The sequence below is a fragment of the Nothobranchius furzeri genome, chromosome 5 (assembly GCF_043380555.1).
Source record: "Nothobranchius furzeri strain GRZ-AD chromosome 5, NfurGRZ-RIMD1, whole genome shotgun sequence".
NCBI classification, from domain to species: Eukaryota; Metazoa; Chordata; class Actinopteri; order Cyprinodontiformes; family Nothobranchiidae; genus Nothobranchius; species Nothobranchius furzeri.
Genome location: NC_091745.1, coordinates 26,440,490 through 26,462,114, shown reverse-complemented (window position 1 = coordinate 26,462,114; position 21,625 = coordinate 26,440,490). Strand labels below are relative to the sequence as shown.

At 41.1% G+C, this 21,625-nt stretch overlaps 1 long non-coding RNA gene across 1 annotated transcript in view; it reads left to right on the top strand.

The window, feature by feature from the left end:
* LOC139069996 (uncharacterized) overlaps positions 1-21,625 on the top strand; it is a 210,414-nt gene that overhangs the window by 94,696 nt on the left and 94,093 nt on the right. The window contains exon 2 of the long non-coding RNA XR_011520659.1: positions 9,684-9,797. This is a non-coding gene — a long non-coding RNA (uncharacterized lncRNA). The remainder of the gene's footprint in view (positions 1-9,683; positions 9,798-21,625) is intronic.

Sequence of the window (21,625 nt, the reverse complement as noted above, 5' to 3'; positions counted from 1 at the left end):
ATTGGAACCGATTCCAATCGATACCCAACCCTTCCTAACAGATCAAAATTTCTTCATGTAAAAATGTCAATCGGAATATTGTGATCCGATACGGCCTGATTGGAGTTAAATTTCATTCCGATTGAGAGGTAGTTTTGCCCAATCATTTCAATTGACTTCCATGTACACATCCATTTGGATTGTTGGAGTAAAATAATGTCCACTGTGCATGTGTGCATCTTCAGCATCTTCTGCCTTTGCAGACGCTCAGGACAAGTCGGAGGAGCTGTAGTGAGCAGGAGATCACCTCCTGTGGCGGAGGAGCAGCAGCGTTACGAACCACTGAGCCTGTAGCTTAGTTAAAGCATCAATAAAACAAAAGCATACAGGTAAAAGAGCTAAGAAGGTCCACAACGAGGGTAAAAACGTAGGTCAAGAAAATGCGAGGGGAAAGACGTGCGGACAAGATGGTTTTTGTTTACATTTTTTTCCAGGATAGACAAATCTGTGCATGCTCAACCTATTTAATCTGACTGAATGCTTGGTGCATGTTTACTCACGGCATGATCGGATCATTTCAGTTAGTGTCCATGAAACAGAGATTTGGGATTTCTGATCAACCAAGATTTGAATCGGATTGGGGAAATTTGGTACATGTAAGCGTAGCTATGTACACAATGGTCACTGCCCTAATTATTTGCACACTTGTGTACTACACACTGGAAGCCTTACTGAGCACCTCCTCCAAGTGCACTTCGCTGAGGACCGTAAGGTGCAGTGTGAGTATTGCGGCAGGCAGATGCTCTCATCTGCCATTTTTCCCTGTGGCCACACCCACCGCTGTCGGGTGGTCTCTGGAGTCGGACGTTGCTGGTATGAGACACCTGCCAGGCTTTTTCATAGCTGATGAATATTTGTAGAATGCATTCAAATTCCCTTTTGAACAAATGTATCAGCAATACTACAGCTGTCGGCCAAAACATGCCAAAGTAAAACAAACACAATCCTTTAAATTTTACATGTCTGAAATGAACAGAAATAAACTGCAATAAACTTTTTAAATCAAAAACAAAAGGACCACATGAGGCTAACCTTTGAAAACCTAAAATTTGAAATGCTAATAACAATGTAAACAATTTCTTGGCAGTGGCTGCTTTATTTTTATTGTGTATTTATGTAACAAAATCTTAATAAAAAATAACATTAGTTTTAACCAACACCTATCTCCCCCACCAGAGGGCAGTGGATGTGTATATAGACTGTATCTGGCAGGTGTCTGATGAAGGTACCAATCCTGATACTCCTTAAGTTCAGAAGTGGGTTGATGCGAGCTTGAAGACAGCGGTCTACAACAGGCTAAGCCACTCGTCAAACAAGAGTCATGTTTCAGATTCAGATGTAGCTTTTATGATGTTCTATAGAAAACCAGGAAGCCTGCTCATTTATCAGCTGGTGCGTTCATTAAATTCTGAACCACATTTTTTCCCCCGCTCATTTTTTTTCCACCGTTAATGGATTTACCCCAGATGTACAGTCTGAGCCATTTATGGATTTATGGTTAATAATAGTGTGATGCTTTTGGGGCTGTCAGGGCGGTTTGTAACCCCGTCACAGTAGGAATGGTTTATTCATGTTGTGGTAGCACTGCTATTAATGTAATGAGTCAGGCTGTTAATGTGATCCAGCTCCAGACACAAAGGGGTTCTCTCAACCTGAGCTTATTTTTTTTTCCTTTTTCTCCTGCAGACGGGAGACCTCTGTGCCCTACATAACAACGATGTGATGTGTCATCGCTGATTTATTTTGCCCTTGAACCTCTTAGTGATAGCACCTGGTGGGATAGCCTTTAAAAGAAGTGCCCAGAGATGAAATGAATGCTCTGTTCCAAACTATTGAGAGACGTGTGCTACAGCTAAAGGCTTTTAGAGGGAGTGCTGTAATCTAAAATGTGCGATTTTTCACACATAGCGCAGCTCGGGGATGGGCCGATCAGATAGCCTGAGATTAATCTGGCTTGACCTGTGAGCAGCAGTCACTGCCTTCTGCATCGCTGGCCATGAGAGGAATTTGCAATAGATTCCACAAAAAATAGAAATCAATTTGAATTCAGCCGAGGCAACTCGGGGGAGATAAGGCATTTCTAAATCTACATGTGGACGCGCAAATTTGGTAATGAATAGATAAGGATTAATGTAATTTCAAACTGCCACCTTCTGCCAGACTGGATGTCGTGAATGGCTTATCACTGTGCCCTGATTTTGTTTACATCATAAACAGGCCAGTTTATTCACGTCCGCTTCACAAACATGGCTCCATGGTAACCAGATGCATCCTCCGTCTTCTACACAGCCTTATTAACTTGGAGCGATTTCTCATGTAATTAATGTCTGCTTACAATGCAGCAAATCTCCACTGCGTAACCTGTGAAGACACAATAATTACGTGACCGTTTGAGTGACAGAGATCAGGAGTGCAAATAGAGGAGGCCCGTCTCCAGCCTCGAGAAGAGGGGCAGAGTGTCGGTCCAGGTTAATAGGCATCCTCCCGGGAGAGATTAGCTGCAGTTAAAGAACGTAAAAAAAGGGAGGCATTCAAATTCACTCTGAAAACGTCGGACACTTTAAAATCCATCTTTTATAATCTCATTGTCATGGCCCATTTACAAGTTCTTGGTCCAGGGTTTGTGAAGTTCCCTGTGCAGGCATTAAAAACACTAAACTCCTTTTGAAAGAACACTTCATTTGAGCTGGATTCTGCAGCACCATCCATAAATAGTCAGCCATCTGTTTCCTGCTTTGGTAGCAGCCAAACGCTGAGCAACAAAACCCTTTCAAACCAAGTTTTGATCGAGAAACAAAGACGGACGGACCTAAAGGAGGCTGTTCGGTTTTCTAACTGAAGTTGGTGTTGGACCACAATCCAGCCAGGCGTCTGGATTGTTAAAGTCAGTGAAGGCAGGTAAATCTTAGTTTATAGGGGGAATGCCACTTGTAGTGGAGTGAACCTGTGATCGATTGGGATGTGAAGTGGCTTAGCCGCACCTCTGTGTGTCAATAGCTTCAACCTCTCCCTCAACCCAGTGATAAAGCCGGAGCGGAAGCACCCGGTACTAAATCTCAGCCTGCGTGCACCGCTGGATCTACCCTATCAACATGTTTTCAGCATTATGCAGATGATTTGTAGTTTCCATTTCCCTCTGATCACGCAATCAAACTCTTACTTTAAACACTCTGAATCCACAAAGCACAAATGAACAGCTGGAGGAAGAATTCAGTCTGCAGCATCGTGACTTGGAATGATGATTTGATTGACCTCATATCAGGGTTGGATGAGAATGTTGTTGACATTTGATTAGAGAAAGAACAACAAGGTGACTTGATATTGTAGTGATAAGCAGAAATCCCAACTCAATAGCATCAATACCTCACTCAGATGCACGTGGGAGTCTCACCTTGTGACCAATGACAGCAGAGCATGCTTTGTCATGCTGCATGTGTCCGTTTAGCCTAAATCATTCTTGTTGTCAACATGTTGTTGACCTACAGGTCAAGTTGCACAAAGAACATTGATGCTGGCACAACATCACTTCACAACAACACAAGGCTGCTCGATAATGGGAAACATTATAATTAGAGTCATTTAGATCAGATTTTCATTCAGCATTACTACGTAGAGTTCACCTTTTGGAGGCTGCAGACAACCATAGAGTCATATGTGTACAGTCTCTCTCTCTCTCTCTCTCTCTCTCTCTCTCTCTCTCTCTCTCTCTCTCTCTCTCTCTCTCTCTCTCCCTCACTCTCTCTCTTTCTCTCTCTCTCTCTCTCTCTCTCTCTCTCTCTCTCTCTCTCTCTCCCTCACTCTCTCTCTTTCTCTCTCTCTCTCTCTCTCTCTCTCTCTCTCTCTCTCTCGCTCTCTCTCTCTCTCTCTCTCTCTCTCTCTCTCTCTCTCTCTCTCTAAGACAGTTCTGACAAGGAACAAATCAAAAAGTGCAAACTGGGTTTTAATTAGAACTGTGTTTTTCAAGGCTGGTTCCTAAGCTCCCCTTCTTCATGCCCTTACCCCTTTCCACCTGCTTTGAAAGTTTTACATGTTTCCCTGCTCCAACACACCAAATTCACATAAATGGGTCAGCTCTTGGGCTTTTAATCAGGCTCTGCAAAAGTCTGATAATGACCTATTCATTTGGATCTGGTCTGCTGGAGACGGGAAGCATCTCAAACATGCAGCAGAGGAGGTCCATGGGAACGAGTGGAAAACACCAAATAAACGAATAATCCAAACTGAAAGGGAACATTTAGGAATGTTAGAATAATAATAAACAAAAACATCTCTTGTGACTTTTACGGGTCCAGCTACAGCATATAAAAATAACCATGTTATTCTTCTACTTATAATATTAATAATAATAATAATAATAATAATAATAAATTATTATTATTGTTGTTGTTGTTGTTGTTAAAGGAGTACGTTGCAACTTTTTCATATTTTTAAATCATTTTCTTGAGCCACTATGTGTTAAGACAACCCTTTACAGGGTTAATTAAATGCTTCCCAGCCCCTAATGTCCCCTGTGGCCAGAATTCAGCATTTGCAACTTCAGACTGGCGGTCCGCCACCTGTTGGACAAACTGACACACCTGGCGCTGCAGTCTGCTTCCAGCACATTTCCTGCATGTTTTAGCATGAACACAGGATGAACATAGCTAATTTGTTCAATGTAGTGATGAATCACTTCTGAAGACATTAATGAAAGCTGGGGAGACATTTCAGTTGCTAGATTGAGGTGTTAAAAAGATGAATGCACAGTAAGGAGATATGTTTTGCTCTCTGTTCTTCTAACAGACACTGGGGGGTGCTAAAAGCAAGTCAAAACTTCCTAGATACCCTTTATTATTATACAGGTCCTTCTCAAAAAATTTGCATATTGTGACAAAGTTCATTATTGTCTGTAATGTACTGACACACCCGGTGGGATATATGCTGGATTCCTGGAAGGAATGGAAGATCATATGCCTATCCCAGCTGTCCATTGAGGACATCGAAGACGTGTGGATATTCGGCCTGATGATCACTGGATTTCTCCTGATAGGAGTGGGAGGATATCTGGTTTTCTGGAAATTTGGGAAGACGGGAGCGATTGGAGGGCGACCCGCAACCACGGAAAGCACCGTCCATGTGGAGACTTCACAGACTGGGACGTTACTCGAGGTGAATCGTAAGCTGGACAATGTCCTAGCTGCGAAACCGGTATTAGAGCACAAAATGGATGTCATCTCGTCACCGGACGGTATGGACAAGTTTAAAACCCAAAATTGGCTTCACTGAAGGACTGGAATGATCAGTTTAAAGACTGAAGGCAAAGAGGAAAATTATCTCAGCCTGACCCAAACAAATTCTTGTTATCCGAATCTGACGCCCTGGTAGCCTTGAGCGGCAACAAACCCCCACAAAGGAATGCAGACAGATGTTGTGAAAAACGGTTCTGGCCTCCCTGCACTGGCTTCCGGTTTGCTATCGCTCACAATTCAAAATCCTTGTCTTTGTTTATCATTTCTTCCAGGGTGGTGGTCCCCCCTATCTAGCCACACTCCTGAACAGACACTCCCCATCACACGCTCTGCGCTCTTCTGACCAAGGCCTGCTCGCTGTCCGTCGTTCTAGGTGTTGTACCCGTGGGGACCGGGCTTTCTCAATCCTAGCACCGACATTCTGGAACCAGTTGCCACCCTCAGTTAGGCTGTCCCCATCTCTGCCAGTCTTTAAGAGTCGCCTAAAAACCCACCTCCTCCGCTTGGCGTTTCCAGAACATGTTTGAATTTGGCCCTCTTTTATGTTGAATTTATTTCACAGTTTTCATTGGTTCACTCAATCCATAGTTTTACACATTTGTCCTGTACCAGAATGTTTCACCTATTTTGTAATTTGTATTTTGTAATTTGAATTGCTTTTATTGTTGATTTATTCAATATATTTACCTTCTACTGAACCATGTTCAGCGCTTTGGGCTTCCTGACAGGGTTGCGGAAGGCGCTTTATAAATAAAGCTTTGATTGATTGATTGATTGATTGATTGATTGATTGATTGATTAAACAAAGATGAGGGTAAGATGTGGAGGGGGCATGCAGAGGTCTTCATAGAGTTAACTAGTTTGGTTAACTCAGGCAAAGAAACAGGAGCAAAGCTATCTAGGATGATGGGCCTGGTTGGAGTCGGGATAAGGCTGAAGGAGAGATGCTAGATCTAACCTTATTGATTTTGTCCACAAAGAAAGACAGAAAGTTCTCACAGTCTGCAACAGAGTGGATGGAGGCTGTAGGAGAGGCAGGAGAGACGATGCTGCTGATGGTGTTAAACGGCACCTTGGGGTTCCCTTTGCTCTGGGACACCAGGTTGGAGAAATAGGAAACCCTAGTGTAACTGACTGCAGAGTTAAAGGATGTCAGAAGATCCTTTAGGTGCAGCAGATGGACGTGGAGATGGGTTTTCTTCCACAAACGCGCAATTTTTCTGCATTGGCGCTTCAGGCTGCGAAGGCTGTCATTAAACCAGGGAGTAGGGTTCACTGCAGGAACTGATCTGGTTCTGACAGGACAGATGTTGTCCAGAATGGAGAGGCAGCGCTCGTTGAACTGAGAAGTTAAGGAATCTGGGTCGTTATCAGAAGAGCAGGGTGGATCAAAAGCAGCAGAAAAATTGCTAGCTGTGCTCTCATTAAGAAAACGAGAACTAACCATACGGCGAGCAGGAGGTGGGGACGCAGAAACTGACAAGTTAAAGAAAATGCAATGGTGATCTGAAATATAAACGTCCTCAGGACAAACACTGTCAACATTTAGACTCAGGGTAAAAACAAGGTCCAGAGTGTGCCCCCTGGTGTGTGTGGGGCCAGAAACATGCTGGGTAAAGCTGAAGGAGTCCATAAGGCTGGAGAAATTCATGGCTAAGTGATCAGAGGGATCATCAATGTGGATTTTAAAGTCACCAACAATCACCACAGTGGAGGATAGAAAGTCACTAAACTCCTGAAGGAAATAACTGTTTGGACCAGGTGGACGATAGACCACAGTACAGTAGAACGGGTCCTTACGCCCGTACCACTCGGGCAGAGTTCAATCAGACCAGAATAATCAGATGTTTGACGCCAAACTTCAGTCAGAAACAGAAAATCCAGGTTTTTAGAGAGAATTAGATCATTGAGCAGGAAGGACTTACTGTTAACAGAGCGGGTATATAATAGAGCCATGCTGAGTGAGGTGGAGGAATCAGAAACTACAGAAACAGCTGGAGTTAGTGGACGTAAATTAGCAGGGTTAGATCCACAGTGTTTATAAAAACCACTTATGGAGGGAACAGGAGGAGAAACCACAGGAATGAGGATAAACCGACCTTAAAAAACTTGGACGGAGAAACCGTGCCGCAACGTGGCCTGGCGGGAATGTGGAAGTGGCGTTCAAGTCGCCAAACAAAGGACGAGAAGCCAGAAGATCACGCCGATGTTTACTAGATAAACCACGCTTTAAGAGAAGTCTTATTCTCACCTGGATTCCTGCTCGTTTTCCTCCGACATTTTCCCGGAACCGGATAAACATAGTTGGAGGCGCACAGGTTGGGATCGTTGTTTGGCTCCGGGCCGGTGCACCACTCAAACAAACAGGGAGGTACGTCTTCAGTGCATCTTGGGCGATCGTGAACGAACGGAAGGACAAAAGAGTCTGGCGATCATAGGAGATGGTAGCAGGGACACTACCAAAGAGGATCACAGACAGGAACAAGGTGGAAAAGAGGAGGTTAGTGGAGAAAATTTTTAAAAAGTGGCCGTGACTGCGGCTAAGCCAAGCACAGGCGTCATCTTGTTACCGACCCGCTAAGTGCCGGCAGTGCCACAGGCTGATTGCCTCCTTGCCACACCACACTGAAGCAGTCATTTCTGCAAAAGGATTCCTGACCAACTATTGAATGCGTAACTGAACATAATTATTTGAAGGTTGACTTTTTTATATTAAAAACACTTTTGGTCAGATGAAATGTGCTAATTTTTTGAGAAAGGAATTTTGGGTTTTCATGAGCTGTATGCTAAAATCATCAGTACTAGAAACAATAAAAGGCTTGAACTACTTCAGTTGTGTGTAATGACGCTAATATATATGAAAGTCTAATGTTTATCAGTACATTACAGACAATAATGAACTTTATCACAATATGCAAATTTTTTGAGAAGGACCTGTATTTTTGACTACTGATGTTTTAGATAGGTCCTGTTATTGTTGTTTATTTGCATTTTCTTTACTGAGTACTGAGTTAGTTTTATTATTGATGAAAAATATTAATTTAGTAATCAGACATATGTTTTTAGCAGGACAGTTATTATAGTTAGTATTTTTCAAGTTATAACTGATTAACAACAAAACTATTTTAAACTTCCATCCAGCCGTCCGTCCATCAACGGGCAAGTAGGCGGGTTACACCCTGGACAGAGAGCCAGTCCATCGCAGGATTTTAAACTTCCCAAACATTTTATTTCCTACAAACTTTCTTTAAACTTGCTCAAAACTCAACTGGGAAATAGAAACAACTATTAACCTGGAAAAAAAAAACATGAAACGATTATCAGAGTTTTTGTCTAACTTGTTTGGGAAAAAAAGAGGAAAAAAATAGTTGTCTCAGTTTGGAACTGAAGAAATCCAGTCCCCTTGTATTTATTTCCTCATAACTTTAACTTGAAATCATATCTGCAAACTTTAAGTTTTACTCACACTGTTGAGATTCTTAACGAAAACGGCAGAGAAAGAAAGCCAACTTGGTTCGAGAAACAGAGGCTTGAACCCTTAAAAAACCAACAAATGAGTCAAATGGGTCAACATTTGGGGTTTTACTCAAATTAATAAAATAGATCTTAGATGTAAAGAATTTATCGAAACACATTTTCTTCATAAATGGTTACTTTTATTGTGCATCTTCTTACAGATGTTTAGAGTTATTCTTCTGATTGAATTCCTTTGTGGTCGTTTTTGAACTGCTCCCACGTTGATTACAGGTTGAGCTGTGTGTGCGTGTGTGTGTGTGCTTATGTTAACTTGTGTCTCTTTGTGCGAACTTGTTATTTCCGTGCCCCACAGCTCACTTCACTCAAACCAGAACACCACTCTGTCTTTAGCTGCAAGTGTATTAGTCTCCATGGAAACTCGTTTAACCAATATTTCATTGGTGCCAAATGACCCTGTGCTGCTACTTAGCTTCTCGCTGCTTTGTGTGGATGCGTTTCCTTTTGGAGATTAAACGTTCCATGGCAAATTGAGGTCTTGCTGTTTTTTTATCGGCAGGATATTGAATACCAAAAACGCGTGGCTGTGGCACTCGGTATAAAAACAGACTGATGTGGTTCTGTGCTTCTCGGGGGCCAGGGGATAACGAGGACTATAATGCCAGAGGAATGGCACAATTTTATCAGGTGGAAGCAGCATGTGGAAGTTACTAGCATGAGTAATTGAGTTATGTGATATTTTACAAAGAGAGGAATCCTGTTTTTGTATTACAACATGTCACAAAAGTGAATATTTCCTCAAATTGGATATGAAAACAATGACTTGAGTTTTTTACAGAATTGTATTAGCATTCGTGTTTTTGACAAACCTTTTTTATTGACCAACGTTTGCTTTGGTGTGTTCTGTGGACAACTTACACTTTTTTATTCCTTCAAAAACAGATAATTGCTCGGAAAGAAGCACCCAGGAAGGTCACCCTAGAATCCAGCTGTAGGAGCCAAAGTCAGATCTGCAGGACTACAATTACTCCGGCTGCAGAGCAAAGTGAATGACAGGTAGGAAATAATTCATATGAATCACCTGCTGTATTATGAATAGCCACCTGCCGAGAGGACATAGCACGGTCAGTTATCCTCAGAATGGCTTCTGAATTGCCCTTTTTTGTCATTTGTTAGTAATTGCCTTATTCTCTTGATAATATAATGAAATTAACCTCAGAACATTTCCTCCTCATGACATTTATGAGACAAGGTTGAAGTTGACATAGCAGCAGTCACACAATTATATTTAGATTATTTGACTCTGGTGCCATTTGGCTCTTTGTGATGTCGACACTTTAGATTGGTTCTGTTCACTGCCGCTCATAAGTCACGCTCCTTATTTTACCAAAACACAGCCTTCAATCCCACACGAAGGACGTTCTTTGAAGAAATTCAGGATCACTCACATCTATTTTCTGTTTGGGGTACATCTGACCTTGTAGTGAACAGACATAAAAGGCTGTCAGTCAAACCATCATGCAGTCTTTGTTTCCGTGTGATTGTCATTCTCCAGAGGAGTCAAGCTGTAACTGACTTAAATCTAATGATTCTGTGCTCCTGGCAAAATACTTGTCTGTCCTTCTTTCTACCCAACTCCGCAACTGCCTCGGGGTAAGGTGGAAAGAAGGTGGAAATAAAAACAAAAAAATCAGAAAAGTTTTAGAGCGTGTTTGAGTGGCTGGAGAATGTAATCAAGGCCAGCAGACTCTTGAATAGTTCAGTTTTTTTCTTTTCTGTGCCAGTTCAGCTGAACATCGCTGACCTTCAAGAGGTTTTTCTGTCTAACTGCAGTTACAAAAAATGTTTGCTGTTAAAGTCAAAGGACAAGTAAAACATCTGACATTCTGGGTGCTGCAGAGTTTCCTCCATACGGAACAAAGCAATGCTGGGGTTGGACATTGTGATTGGTAAATGGTAGATGGCCTGTGTTCTATATAGGGAGCCTAAATCTCTTCCCCTTCCGGTCGGCTCATGGTTCTCCAGAAGAAAGAAAACATGAATGCAAGTGAATGGAGCTACAAAAGTTATTTTCTCTTCTGCTTTGCCTTGCACCCTCAATCACACATATGCTGCACTTTGACAAAAATAAATGAAGTGAGTTTAAACTAAGCCTAATACTTAGTTTGGGATTTATAGCTTGTAAAAATTTGTAATTAAAATGACTACCAGAATCACCTCTCCCCAGTGTAGCTGCTATTTATGACTGGGTTTACAGTGGTTTTCTCCACATCTCCTATCACCTATATGCAGATGACATTCAGCTGTACTGCTCCTTTAAAGATTCTGAGTTCTGTAAAATGTCTGGATTACTAGAGTGTCTATCACCAGCTAGCTAGAAGATACCTCAGTTAACCCTCTGGATGCAGGCAATGCAGATTTGCAACAGTTAAAACCGACCTACCTGGTTACTCCACATATGTATTTCATGAGCATTTTTTAACTCAGATGTACCCCTGAAGGACTTCGTTGTTCGTCCTTTTATTAAAACTTATTTTGAGCCTGAGCCTGAAAAGTCTGAATGTCTGATCCTTGCCCCTGAGAGCGTGGTTCCCCGATTAGTCAAAACTTGGTCATTTATCTTCTGCCGTCAAGACACACCTAAGGAATTTTGGTGTTGGAGGCCACTCAAAAACAAATATCTCCTAACTATGATGTTTGTGAAACTGCAAGCATGAACTTGGAATGGTTATCCATGCCTTTATCTCCTCCCGTCTACATTACTGTAACACACTTCACGTTTTAACAAAAAAAGCCCTTGACTGCCTTCAGTTGGTCCAGAACTCTGCAGCGAGGCTGGAGCGAACAGAAGAGCACACATCACTCCTATTCTGATGTCTCTGCACTGGTTACTTTAGAGTCCTGATTACAATGTTCAATGCTCTACATGGTCAAGCTCCTCCCTATAGAACTGAACTGTTAACCCTCCCACTGTCCTAATGGGTGTGACCCCACGAGGAAAGCTGACCATTGAGCAGGGTTGATGGTTTATCCCTTGAGGTCCATGTGGCAGGGGTGAGGAGTGAGCACCACCTCACCCCTGCCACGTGGACCTCAAGGGATAAACCATCAATCCTGTTCAATGGTTGACATTCCTCACGGGGTCACACCCATTAGGACAGTGGGAGGGTTAAAGCCTTATGCTCCAACCCGAGCCCTCAGGTCCACACACCAGAACCTTCTAGAAGTTCTGAAGACCAGACATAAAAGTTGAGATGATCGCTCCTTCCAGACTGTTGCACCCTGACTTTGGAATGATCTTCCTTTACCCTTAGGTAGCAGTGACAGTAGCGTTTACCCAAATGCTTTGTGTTTTCTTCATTTTCAACTCATATTTATAATCATCTTTCATTTGATTTATGATATTGATGATCATTTTATAAGAGGGAATGAGGAGGAGGAAAAAGGCAAGAGAGAGAGAGGAGAGTGCAACGAAGACGATGAGAAAATAAGCGCCAGCAGTCGGAAAGTGGAGATTTCTTAAAGTGTTCAGTTATTAAATCCATAGAAATGATAAATATTTGATATATTGCATTTTTTTTACATTAGTACATCATTTTACATGTAGTTTTGCATTATTCTGGTTATAAATGTACTCTACGCAACAGAAAATCTGAGGAGCCACTTGGGAGCCGAAAGAGCCGGCTCTTTTTGGTGAGCCGAGCCAAAAGAACCGACTCTCTAAAAAGAGCCGGAATTCCCATTACTAATACATTTGCAACACAACGTATGTAGTTAATCCAACACACATGCCACTCATAGTTTACAACCAAAAGAAAAGGTTTATTGTTTATAGAACAGAATAGAAACTCCACAGCACTGATAAATCCCCTTTCTCATATTTAAATGAAGAAGAACATTTTGGACTACACATTTTTCTAAATAAAAACACTGACATACAGGCTTTAACTATTGTTTTCATCCATTTTGGGTGATGTCCCTGCAAAGTGTCTGATGGTCAAAAAGGCTCGAGGCTCCCATCAGTAATGAAATCTGTTTCCCAAAAGTTGTTCCTTTCAGAGGTTTACAAAATCCTTTCTGATTTATTAAACTTTATTCAGACGTATTATAATGCAGTACGCAGTCTGAATGAAAACTGTTGCAGTGGCTCAAATGAAAACGATGAACGAATATAACACTAAAACTGAATAAAAGCAAAACTAATCTGTCACAAAATAAAAGGGAACAAAGCAGAAATAAAGCAGCCGCGACACTATAAAAACAGCTTTTATATTCAGTCTGTTTGTGAAAAATAGAGAAAGCATAAAAGATGACTTAGATGGAATATGATGAACATAATAAAAGTCTATTTTACAGTGGGGTCACTGAGAGAAATGTTAACATGAATCAAAGCAAAGAGGGGTGGATGCATGATGATGTCAATATTTAAAAAAACAACTTAACTAATAATATCTTTGTTCATGAATTTTCTACAACAAATCATTTTTTGTGCATTAATTTGGAAAGAAGAAAAACGTAATGAGTGTGTTTTTATTTCCTAATCTGCAGTAAACGTCCCAGTTTTACAAATCCGTCTCAAGGTTACCAGAGGAGTCTGCTGATACAACTCATAGTCCGACTTACTGAACCTTTTCCTCCTCAGACCTCATTCAGCGTCACACGAGAACTGCAGCTGCAGCTTAGTTTTGGTTTTTTAGCAAATCAAAGCTTTTCAACATATTTAATGTGACAGAAATGATTAGTAACAAGCTAGTTGAGTAATAAAACCCAGCTGATCAGTTTTGATATATTAAAATATTTAATCAAATCTAAATCTGAAGTGAGATGTTCTGAATATGAGTGTGTGTTAACAATGTGCAGCATCTGATGTCTCTGCTCACTGCTGACCGCACTGTTTAGAGGGATTTCAGACGTTTTGTCTGTGGAAACACCAGCTGGTCAAGCGACTCAGACACTCAACAGCACATCAAACCCTGCAGTATCTGGCTCAGTTTCACATAAACAGGTCAAGCGACCCGTGATGTTTTCATTCCAGCTGATGTGGAAATGTCACATTGTTTGAAAGGGAGCTTCTGTCTGTGATCCTTAAAGATTTGACTGCCTAATATTAACATGCAGAAGGTTTTTCATGAAGAAAAAGAACTGTAAAAGGACAGCGGACACACATTTTGATCATAATGAAACACATCAGAAGAAGAAAAGAACAGTTTTATTTACTGACATGGATGTTCGTAACCTGTTTATAACCCTCCCACTGTCCTAATGGGTGACCCCGCGAGGAAAGTTGACCATTGAGCAGGATTGATGGTTTATCCCTTGGGTCCATGTGGCAGGGGTGAGGAGCGAGCACTACCTCACCCCTGCCACATGGACCTCAAGGGATAAACCATCAATCCTGCTCAATGGTCAACTTTCCTCGCGGGGTCACCCATAAAGACAGTGGGAGGGTTAAAAAAAACCAAAGATGTTTTTTTTCAACTCAGACAGGACACAAACATTTGTAATCTCTTCTCAGATTGTGCTCCTCCAAGTCTGAGGACTGGTTCTTAACCCTTTATAGAGCACTCATTGAAGTATTTAAATTTCTTTTTTAATTTCAACCCCAGGGTGTTATTGTGGTATAAAACCAAAGTGTTTTTCTGTTACAATTTTCAAAAATATGTTATTTTTTCCTGCAGAAAATCAGAGACAACAAATTGCTCATGGACGTTTGTCCCGTTCTGGTGGAAGAAATCCCAAAATAAAACACATGAACAAGTTAAATAAACATTATTTTTGAATAATATAGATATTTATAAGACTCTTTAAGATAATCTAGTTAATTTTAGAACATTAAATCACTGTTAAAAAAACAGAATATATCACAATCATTTAACATCCCATCCATCCATTTTCTGAACCCGCTTATCCGTGCAGGGTCGCGAGGGGCTGGTGCCCATCTCCAGTGGTCAACAGGCAAACAGGCGGGGTACACCCTGGACAGAGTGCCAGTCCATCGCAGGACAACAATTATTAAACAATGTAGTATATTTTTATAAAAACAGATTAAAGGAATATTTTTGAAAAGTTATTGAACAATAGATATTATTTCTGATAAAATATAGATTATTAGAGTATTTTAGAATATTTTATATTTGAGGATCTGCTCAGTGTCCTCTTCCTCCTGTTCATCATCATCACTGAAGGCGAGATTGGTTAGTCATGAGATTTGGATCACGACTAAACAAACAGGATCCTTACAGCTGAAATGAGCTCCCTTTGTGGGACGGCTGAGCTCTTAGAGATTAGGAAAGGAGCTCCATCAGCCAGGGAGCTCAGAATAGAGATGCTGCTCCTTCTCATGGAACAGAATCAGTGGAGGTGGTTCAGAAATCTGTTCCTCTAAAGGTTTCTAGGGCAGTAAGGGAGACCCTAATGGAGACTTGGAATCCTGGGGATTTTCGGACTGAACACAAAATCCTCTCACTAACCTCCTCGCTCATCACTGTCCTAGTGGAAGAGTGTCTGCCCTGGGACTGGGAGATCGGGGTTCAAATCCTGGTCAAGTCATACCACAGGCTTTAACAATGGGAACCAATGCCTCCCTGCTTGACACTCATCTTTGTTGGATTGGAGGTTAGTTAGTTTCCGAGTGCAGCCACAGCTGCAGCTCACCGCTCCCCACTGGGATGGGTCAAATGCAGAGATGAATTTCACCAGTGTGTGATAAATAATTGGTACTTTAGTTTTTTAACTTTAAAAACAATGTTAGCATCAACTCCTTGTTGGGTGAAATTACCTTCCATCAGAGCTAAAAGACTCAATGAGACAAACAAGTTGGTTGTGAGTCGGTTACATTTTTACGCTGCACCCTAAATCCTAAACCCTAAATGAAGTTTAAGAGTGTTTATTGAAATAGGTCAATGGTATAAATACTATGATTCAAAAGACACTCGACATGACATTGAAGAATCAGTGGAAAATCTTCAGCTCATCTCATGTTTTTTTTTTAATTTTTTTTATTTCCTCGTCACATAACTAAAGAGGGACAGAAAGCTGCATGGATCTGGCTTGACAAATTGTTTAAAGTGGTGTAATGGCATGTCTCTGAGCTGCCTCTCTGGCTATGGACAAACAAACTGTTGCTTAACAGTTTTTATTAAGAACATGTTAAGATCTACCTCTGGCACAAGCCCCAATCTAGCACTACATCCTCCTTGGTGTAAAAACCCAAAAGTTGATCATTTCCATCTTGCATTAAGCTCAAATACATGAATACTGAAGGCACACACCTTAAGAAGCTAAACAGAAAGCCCAGAGGTGCCCAAATGTTACGTTTCACGTGCACCCTGCAGTTTTGGGTCAAGATCTCTGTAGAACTCCAAGAGGGCAAAAGTTCCCCATTGATAATTTTAGATTGCCTGCAAGCCATTCTATATATATGGATGTATAGTGTGGCCGCAGTCCATAGACGGCTCTCAATCATGGGGAATCTGCCATACTCTCTGAAAAAGATGCAAATACATCCAATTTCTAAATCAAGGACTTAGGTACCATTATCTGCTCTTGACCCAAAGAAAAGCCCAAGTCTATATAGTTTAAAGTTAGTGGCAAAGCCATTTCAAAGGAGCAGTCGCCATATTTTTTATCTCAGTGACATCCCGCTCAACAACAAGTGCTGTGATTGGCCCGCTATGGAGCCATGGCCATTTCAGTCGCCGTGTTCGAGATGAGCCAGTTCTGTGCAGATTCGACCACCGGTGATCGGCGCTCAGTGCATACGGGTTAGATTCATGTCCGACTTAACGCCGACTTGCTCTGACGTCATGCCTACGTAGGCAACGATCTTATGAGAGATCAAGACGACTGCAGATTTTGGAGCAAGGTGCTGCAGTTGCTCTCCACCAGCTGCAAAACGTAGGGCATGTCAGCAAACGCCTGGCTCTCACCTCATCTAAGATCTGATTGGTTCCCATTTTGATCCAAACATCCGGTGGTAGAATGCAAAATGTTAGTTGGTCACATGTATTCTGTAAATCACGTTACACTGATGATGACAACTATGTAGGCCATAAAGAGAAATGTGATTTGTTTCAAATAGTTTTCTTATGTCACGTTTCCTATGAGCACACTAAACATCTACAGTTGATAACTTTACTTATTATTACAGTCATATCTTCACATGCACATGTCTACAATACATGGTATCCACAAGCATGTGAGGATGTGCTTCAGTTGCTAACAGGCACCATAAATGTACGCTATTATGAACGCTGACACACTATCTTCAACCATCGTCACCTGCAAGCAACATGTAGGGAAATCTGTCCGCCTTAAACGCCGGCTTTTAGCCACCCCCCCTGCTGCGTCCGTCTGCTCTCGTCTCTTTTCCAGGCGAGGCGCAGCTCATCTCGAAGAAGTTTCACTCAGTCACCGTACCATCCCACCCCGGCTGATAGAGTGCTGTGATTGGCCCACAAAACCAATAGAGCAATGTGATTGGACAGATGCCGGTCAATGGGGCAGTCCATCATTACATTGTGGTATACATAAAACATAAAAATAACTAAATAAACATGCTGTGATTGGCCAGCTACAATACTGGCCGGGAGAGTTACCAGACTGTTAACTTTGCTTCAGCAAATGATGTTCTAGATTCTAGGCTAAGTTTAAAGTTGTTTCTTGTATGAATTGAAGCAGTGTTGCATAAATATAAATATAGTATATATGTTAAATGTACCTCAGATTAACCTCATTATAAGCTGCTTTACTTCAAATATTTCAGCAGATCCCGTTATCAGGAGCTGACTGGTCCAAACTCTCATCCTTCAGCCAAGAGGGCCGATAGCTTGAAGCAGCAATGCAGATTTAGAGAAGTAATTTTGTAAATCTCAGGGGAATCCAGATGCCTAAAGGTAATCACAAGGAGCTAACATCTTTGCCACGTAAACTGTCAACCAGCAAGAGGTGAATCCAAAAGCTATTTTCTTCCTGGAAAGTTGTATTTAATTCATCTAAACATCAACTTGGACACATGTTATTGTGATTATATTGGATGTCCTCTGGATGTTTCTTTGGCCCGTTGTAGCGTCACATTGTTGGCCTTCTCCCTTTAGACTCTGTTCATTATCTGTACCACTGATGCCACACCCTGTGCATCTCAAATTTCAATTATACATGGCTGCAGTTGGAAATGAACATGGACTACATCATAAAATGCTTGATAACGGTGCTAATGCAATTACATTAGTGATTAAAAAAGGTTAAATAGGTGATCTATTACATTGATTTTAAATGCATTCAGATTTAATTTAATTTAACAGATCTATAATGCTGTAGTTAAAATGTGTCCTATTAGTGTTTGGAGCCTGTATGTATAACGATTAATTACTGAATAATTGTTCATGCATTTCAACACTGGCAAGCTCTGAAGGGTGATTTATTTTCTTCAGTGGCTGTACAGAGACAGGGCTTAATTACAGTGGATAGCCTTATCTCCCCTCTCTAATCCGCTCTTTGGAGTCTCTGCGTACACGCCATCTAGTCGTCGATATCATCACGCTGCTGGCAGAGCCAGACAGAGAAAGTGATCCCCAATTTCTCTGTCACATTAAGGCTTATTCATGAAGCCACTGCTGTGAACCTGACTTGAGAACTCCAAAGTGGGAGGAAGGAGTTGCTGAGTGCTGGAAACCTCTCCTCCGGTCTGACAGTCTGAGGTCAGCCAGGCTGCCACATTACCCACTTGTGCTGTTTTTGTCAGCTGGATGGACTGAAAAGTGTATGGTCAAATCTGATCAGATAATGGGCTGAGCTTCTTGCCAGAAACAATTTGTTGCGGATATTCTTGTGCTAATGTCGGCAATTTGACTGTTTACCTCCTCGGTGTGGCTGCAGAACTGTAAGCCTCTGCAGTCTGCAGTCATGTTGACCAAATACTCGCAAGATAAGCCATTATTAACCCCAAGTGAACAGACACAAATGTCTGTTTTGACTTTTAGCTGATCACAGGCTTTGCTTGATAATTCAACAGCCGTGGCAGATCTCTATCAGGGAGACTAAGAGTTTAATTATTGTGGCCCGATGGCTCGTTTTCAGCACACTAACAGTTGCATATATTAAAATGACTTTGGGATAATAAAAAAAAGAAGTTGGCAGCTTAAACTGGCTGCAGAATCTGGCGCCAGGAAGGATTCAAAGCTGCCACGACATCACCTTAAAATTCAAAATACTTGAAACAAAATAAAGCTGAGTTGTTCATCTGCTGCCTGAATTTAAACCACATATTTCAGTTTTAACACGTGGTCAAATATGCATTTATGTTTAAAGCCCACAGATTATGTTACATGTTATATTACTGAAAAAGTTGTTATGATCCAACTACAACTTTCTTGAGACAAACAACCTGCTAGATGGTTTTCAGTCCAGCCTTAGACAACACCACTGAGACTGCACTGATTAAGGTATTAAATAATATTTGTGTTATTACAGATTCAGGCAAAACATCAGTTCTGGTGATGCTTGATGCTTTTGATACTGTGGACCACAACGTCTACTTGATAGGCTCATAAAGTGGGTGGGACAGGCACAGTCCATAGTTGGTTACATTATATTGAAGACAGGGGTTATGTTGTCTCTATTGGTTACACCTTGGTGACCTGCTTTACAAATCAAAGCAGGTCCCCATGACATGTGGGGTCCCACAAGGCTCAATTCTTGGACAATTGCTCTTCAATCTCTATATGCTTCCCCTGGGTCAATATACAATAACGTGTCCTATCATAGTTATGCAGACGACACCCAGATCTACCTAGCTCTATCACTTAATGTCTGTGGTCCCCTAGACTCACTCTGTCAGTGATCGGAGCAAATTGATGTTTTAATGCAGTGAAACCTCCTCCAGTTAAGCAAACACAAGACTAAAGTTACTGTCTTTGGAAATAAGAAGAATAGGTTGGAGGTTATTGCTCAACTTGGTTCCAGACAAATAAAGACAAGGATCCAGGTTAACAATCTTGGTATTATAATTAATTCAGGCCTGAGCTTCACTGGTTTCATGAAGGCTTTAACTAGATCAGCGTTTTATCATCTGCATCAAATAGCACAACTCAGAGGTTTCATGTCCAGACAAGATGTGGAGAAACTCGGTCATGCGTTCATCTCCAGCAGGCTGGACTATTGCAGTGGTCTTTTGGCTGGCCTTCCTAAAAAAAGCCATGGAACAACTGCAGCTCATCTACCTGCTGCTAGAGTCTTAACAAGAACCAAGAGAACCAAGCACATCACTCCTGTTCTTAAATATTTACACTGGTTACTAGTAAACTGCAGAATTGATTTTGAACTACGTCTACTAGTTTATAAATCACTTAGTGGTATGTGAACAAAACACATGTCAGATCTCCAGGTATATACACCCAGAAAGGCTCTCAGATCCTTGGGAAACAGTCAGCTGGAAGAACCCCGGGTCAGAACTAGGGCTGTCGCGATTGAGGAATTCCCCCTGCGGTGAGTCAGGGCAGCTCAATATTGCGATATGCGATATTATTGCACCCCGTTTTTATTTATGTACTTAGCAAATTTGTTTGTTAATTACTAAACTCATGGCAATATTTCCTTTGAAACATTGTGCTTACACATTTAAAAAATGTTAGAAAAAAATACATGGCCATTTTTAACACTTTATTGAATGCAGATCAAAGGGCAGTAACGGCATTCTCTGACTGAACTTAAAAACAACATTCAGGAGGTTTAACTTTGAAATGCAAATTTGGCTGCAACATCTAACAGAAATTAAAAAAAAGTGCCCTACTATCTCCTCGATCAGCGCGGACTTTACCTCTCAGCATGCGCTGTCGCGAGATTTAATCAAGTGCGGTAATTGCGGTGGCACGTCATGCAGCGCGGTGGGTTTCTTAATATCGCGATATATTGTTCTTGCGATTATTGCGACAGCCCTAGTCAGAACCAAACAGGGTGAAGCTGCATTTGCTGCACACAGGTGGAATCAGCTTCCTCGTGATCTCAAATTGCCCCACCTCTGGTAACTTTTAGTTCAATATTGAAAACTTTCATGTATTCATTAGCCTTTAAATGACTGTTCTTATGCTGCACCTTCTGCACTGTAACTGTTCGATTTCTAACTTTGCCTTTTAAAGTTTATTACTTACATCTAATTTTATTTGTGTATTTAAAACTTTTATTTGATAATCAGCTGTTTTATGTTGTCACTTTGATTTAAATTTGTTGTGTTCTTGCTGGGCTTGCACCTGTAAAGCCCAATGAATAGCTTGTGTGTATGAAATGCATTATACAGATAAAGTTGTGTTACTGACAGCACGCAACTTCTTTAAAACTGACTGAGTCAGGGAAGCTGACTTTTTCTGTCTAAGCCAATGGATTGAAAGAGTTTACCTGCTAATCTAAGGTCTATCACATCTTTCAGTCAGTTTAGATTTTCAGAATATGAACACAAGGAATGCCTACCTTTACCTGTTTCTGATTTTCTTTGTGGTTTCATTTTTATATTTTTACATTTACAGTAACTCTAACTTTAACATGATATTCATCTGTGCTATGTGCTTTCTAGCTTGAATGTTTTAATTCTGTGTGCCGCCTGCATGTTTATGTATACCAGTGTGTTTGTATTACTTTGTTTTTTTCTCATTTACTTGTTTGAATGTTAATTTAAATGAGTGTTATCTTCGTTTTCTATTGTCATTGTTAATTTCTATTGAGGACCCACTTGAAAATTAAATGAATCATCTCAAGTGGCTTTATCCTCACTAAGTAAATATGTAAATAAATAAACAAATAAAAAGTGCTGCAGGTTTTGCAGAATCAGAAGAGATTTTACTGCTAGTTTTGGTCAAGTTAGTGTTTATTTATTTGTTTGTTTGTTTGTTTTT